We start from the raw sequence: 5,375 nt of genomic DNA, 5'->3' as shown, positions 1-5,375 counted from the left end.
TGCTGAGCTTGTCCAGGTCAGCCTGGATCACCCGCCTGTCTTCTGGCGTGGATGCTTTGCCCCAGAGTTTGGTGTCATCGGCAAACCCAGCCAGTCTGCTTCTGACTCCAATGTCCACATCATTAATGAAGATGTTAAACAAGATGTGGTCCTCCTGTATGTGATCCTGGCCCACAGGAAAAAAAACGCAGGCATTTATATGCTAGACTAGACAGATGGCATGTAATGTTTTCTTGTACTTACTCAAATGAAAGATTTCAGGTCAGTTCCTAAAATGGACTATTTTGATTTGAGTTAAACTTCTACTATGCAAATTTTAAGTGACAGAAACACTCTGGAGCCAGTCAGGAATTTTTCCACAGAAAAAAAAAAGAAACCATTCTGTTGGAAATTGATATTTCTACAAAACAATTAAGATTTTCCACAGGAAAATATGATTTTTTTTCCTCGTAAAGATTATCTATTTTCCATAGCTATTTGAGACAGCCAAATGAAAACTGGCTTTTCTGCCCTGTGGGAAATCTCAGTGTTTCATCTGGATTTGGGATGAAAAATAGAAAAAGATTTTCACAAAACAAAACATCTCAAAAATCTGATTCAGAGTTGTCAAAACAAAACACTGGGCACATTTATACAAGACTCAGTGCTCAGTAGACTAATGGCACGAAAGCTGTGCTACTGCACTAACACACAGTAGAATTAGTCTCCTGCATGTTGGTGCTACTTAAAAGGCGTGCGCCAGCACTACTGCACAGTAGCACTGGTTACTGCACATTTAGTTAGTACCTGTTATTACAGGACCTAAATTTAATGTGCAGTAACCACAGCGCATTAATGCACATGTAGACATGCCCACAGGAAACATCAGGGGAGATGGAGTCCAGCCATGAAACCTGGCCCTCAGGGGACAACAGATGTATGGGGTACATGTACCATAGCTCCCAACATGCACTGCACATTGTAGGCAAACACAATATTAAGTCAAACTGACTTAAAACTGAGCAAATCCAGGTCAACACATGATCCGGTTTGATTCAGGTCAAACTGACCCAAAGCAGAATATTTTATTTTAATTTTCCCGATAATAAATAATTTGCCTTAATTTGCCTGATATTTTATTTAATTGGCCTGATTAAATTTTATTTTATTTAATTGGCCTGATATTTTATTTAGTTGGACCTCTTAGCAGGCTGGATCTGGCCCACAGGCTGGATCTTGCCAACCCCTGATCTAGTCCAACCTCCCACTCAAGGCAGGACCATTTCCATCCAAACCATCTTGTTTCGCTCATTCTGAAAACTATATAGACAACCCTCTCACACAACTACAAGGCACAATGACCCCGAACACTAACAGCAGCCTCACCTGTCACGGGAAAAGCAGGGGCACATTAAATTCAAATATCATGTTATTATGAAGGTTTGTAATTAAATATTATCAAGATATAGTTGATAGCATAGAATCATCAAATCATAGAGAAGTAGGGCTGGAAGGAACCTCCAAAGGTCATCTAGTCCAACCCCTGCCTGGGGCAGAGTCATCCCTACCTTAATTTAATTAAACTAACATATTTAAACATCTTTTTTCCCCCTGGATGTCAAGGAGCTGGACAGGTTATCCAGAAACGATGTACGAAATCCCATGCATTTTAGACATTTGAGGAAAAAGCAGAAGTACAACTATACTTAACTTTTATTAATATAAACATAATATGAATTGCTGTCACTGATTACAACTAACATTTACTTTGTTATGGGTTCACATCTGAATCCAGCTGATCCCAACTACAAGATAACAATCAGAAGGTGATAGATGCATTTGCTTTCTGCAGCAGCTAACAATGACAGCCTTTAAATTTCCTTGGGAGATAGAATTGATAGTGCCGAAAGCTGACGGTGGAGGCTGGTGCTTGTATTTCTCTGAGAGGAGAGTTAATAAATGTTTATGCTCCTCTGATTAATGGCTCTGAAAGCTTCTCTCCAGAACCTTGGAAACAGTCCTGAAAAGGAACTGGGAGCTGGTCAGGAAAGCACCCGATGCTTAGGCCTGGAAGTCTGTTGAGTAGATTAGTCTGGCATCAGGTGTCAGCCTTCCTGAGACCCCCGCAGCAAGTACAAGCGCTTGGGCATGGAGAGGAAGAGTATTAACCTGTTTTTTTCCAGCCCTGTCATGCACTGGATCCAGATCTGCCTTGTAAGGCGCCTCTGTTGATATGATCCAAATCGACACAGCTAGGCACCTAGGATCTCACAGGGCGCTTGTACGCGTTATGCGTTGCTTAGATGCACATCACTAAATGTCTCCAAAAATCGCCGTTTCGCTAGATTAGTCACCTGTGAAAATACACCTTGATGTCTTTTTATCATGGTAGATTTTGATTTATCGTGGTAAATTAGACCACCTCCATTAGATGTGTTTTATTTTTAGCGGGGCCAATAGAGTGAGAGGAGAGTTAGTTGCCACCAAAAGCAATCCAGCCTGAGGGCTAAGCAAGGAGCTGCCTAAAACTCACCAAGAAATACTATGTGCCAGGCTCTATCCGGACTCCCGTCACTCCTTGAGCACACAGTAGGCATTTCCATTAACCATGAGCTCAGACCCCAATGGTGAGGGCGCTCCCTTGAGAAATGGGACATGTGGGGGTGAATCCTTAGGCTGGAAAGATCTTAAAACCAGATTTCCCGCTTCTTGGCCATGTGCTGTAACCACTAAGCTATTATGCCACAGAGGAGCTGTACCGCTGTCACCTTCCTGGATGAAAGTGGCTGTGGAGGCCTCACGCTATACTAACCAAGATGCTGACAGGGCTAGTCAAGCAGGGCTGCATGGATTGAGGATGCAGGCAGACGTCGGGTTCCTCCCAGCTCCAAGCTGGATCACAGCACAGCTTGGGGAGGGTCAGGCACTCAGCTGCCCAGACCCGATCGCTTCTGAGCATGCTCAGAAACATACACATCAATGCCTAGGGGATCTTGGCGGGCCAAAACAGAGGTGCTAAATGAAGGGTTTTGCAGGAGCAGGTTTGATCTGGATCATTTGTCGTGCTCTAAGCATCTTAATGCCACCGAAGTTCTATTCAGGTGATGAATTTGGATCTGGACCTTAGTCTCTCTGTGCCTTAGTTTTCCATCTGTGAAATGGGGATAACAGCATTCCCGCTCCCTCCCAGGGGATTAGAAGGATAAATCTTTTAAAGACAATGAAGCCAGACTAAAGATTTACCCAAAGCCACTTGAAAGATCCTCCTTCATCGTGGATGGTGATGTTGGCTCTAGACTTTTGGGGCCCTCAGCTCAGCAACCCTCTCAGGCTGCTTTGTGCCACCCCTCTCATCACCCAGTGCTCACAGGTTGGGTGAGGTGAGTTTATGGCTCCTGGGTCCTTCTAAAAAACTTGGGCAACATTTTTAAGGTGGAACTTTTTTTCCCCCCCACTGAAAAAATCCATATCCAGATTGGCACAAACAGCATGTAGATTTGTACAGAATGCATCGAATTGGCTCACCCAAGAAGGGAAAAAAAGCCGACTGTGTCCAAAAGGCTCTCTTTCAACACTACCCAAATAAAATGTTCTGAATGTTTGGTTGGAAATTGTGCTTTGCTTGGAACTTTGCACCAATTATTATTATTATTATTATTATTTAAAAAACAAAACAACAAAGGTTAAAACTGAAAATAAAAATGACTGTTTCCATGTGACATTTTTCCTTTTAAAAATTTTGCATGTCAGCCAACAACCCTCCCCACCCCCCAAATCAGTTATTCACATAGCTCCCGTTACCACAGGGCACCATCCTCTCCAGCCCTGGAAGTAGAATAGACTCTTACAAACACAGTCTTTAAAAGAAAATATGATTTCTTCAAAAAAAAAAAAAGAAAGAAAGAAAAGATAAACCTTTCAACCCACTCCCCAGAGACTAGCTTCTCCTCCCTACTCATTAACAAAAATATGCCCCCATGCTGCCCACAAGAATTGCTTTAGTGGCTGGCAATTGTGTGCTGAAGTCTCTGCTGATAGTGGGCCTGCTAATTTTTTTTCTGCCTCTGCCCATTAGATGCAAAAAGTGCATACTAAAAATATTGAGAATAGAAGTGGTTATTAAGGAGAGAATAGAAATGCCATTTCTGTCCCCAGCCGGCTTCCTTAAGCACTTACTAGTTTAGTGCTTTGCCTTTATTACTGATATTGAGTTCCTTATCTGGGGGGAAGGGATGGAACAGATACAGATTAATGATGAGACTTGTTTTGAGTAGCTGGTAGGGTCACATAAGCCAAAGTGTTACATTGGGCTTGGCAAGCTGGACTTCCAGTAGCTCCCAGACTGGGGTTTGCACTGGGCAGGCTCCATCTCGTAGTCAAAGTACCAGGGTTTGAGGGCTAGTGCTTTCCACCACACTCTTCTGAATAGCATTGCACTAACCCCACCAACAAAATACACTGATTGCAAGGTCTGAAGGGACTGGTCTGATCCGTGGAAGGGCAATGGGCAGGTGTATCCCACCCCAATACAGAGCAGTGTCAAGTGACATTGTGCAAAACGGGAAGGGGGGAATTCCCCCCCGGTGACGGATGCACCACGCCACGGAGCTGAATGAGAGCAGACCTTTCATGTAGTCACCTCTGGTGCTTAAATCTGCTGACATCTCATGGGCTATTCTGGGACCAGGTTTCGAGCTGTAGCCTTGCACTTCAATGGGAGCTGGAGATGCATGGGGTGGAGGGGTGGCATCTGTTTTTCCCGTTCTCCTGTGTTGCTGTTCCCTGGAAGCAGAATTCGCTTTTGTGATGCTGACAATAGGTACATGCCAGTGAATGCTGGGCTGGTCACATGCCAGTTGCCATGGAAACTCATAGGATGTACATTCAAGGAGTCTTCCTGAAGGGAAAGAGAGAAGTCGGTTGTGGAGTCAGGGAGGTTAATTGGTGTGTAGATGAAGCCGGGCTCGCCTGGCGAGTGACCCATGGGGCTGCACGTCAGCTCCGAAGGCTTTACCGGAGGTGGACTCATTAGCTAGCACTCTGCCTAGGACTACCATGCGGCCACCCGCTGCCCTTGCATCTCAGCCCCTTCCATGTGAAGCCATTAGCAGAGTCCCTCATGGACGTCCTGGAGCATCGTAGACCTTAGGGCTGGAAGGGATCTCACAAGATCCTCAGGTCTGCCCCTCCTGACTCCATTCTGGCTGTGGATGGGATGAGACAGGCAGGGGAGAAAGGAGGGCACATACCTGGTCCAGCTTCACCCCAGGCTGGCCATTCACTAGATGTTACGGTGGTCCCAAACCTCGAGCCACTTAAGCTTTGAGCTCAGGGTCTCTAGGCACACTCAAGACTCAAGTGCAGAGCCTCTTTCCAGCACCCAGGCCAGAGAGCTG

The 5,375-nt window shown here is 45.0% G+C and overlaps 1 long non-coding RNA gene across 1 annotated transcript in view; it reads left to right on the top strand.

The window, feature by feature from the left end:
• LOC109322410 overlaps positions 1-5,375 on the top strand; it is a 15,720-nt gene extending 10,345 nt beyond the window's left edge. The window contains exon 3 of the long non-coding RNA XR_002104385.1: positions 5,364-5,375. This is a non-coding gene — a long non-coding RNA (uncharacterized LOC109322410). The remainder of the gene's footprint in view (positions 1-5,363) is intronic.

The sequence above is a fragment of the Crocodylus porosus genome, unplaced genomic scaffold, assembly GCF_001723895.1.
Source record: "Crocodylus porosus isolate Cpor-Errol unplaced genomic scaffold, CroPor_comp1, whole genome shotgun sequence".
NCBI classification, from domain to species: Eukaryota; Metazoa; Chordata; order Crocodylia; family Crocodylidae; genus Crocodylus; species Crocodylus porosus.
Note: the sequence above shows the minus strand (reverse complement) of the source record. Positions and strands in the feature narration are given on the sequence as shown.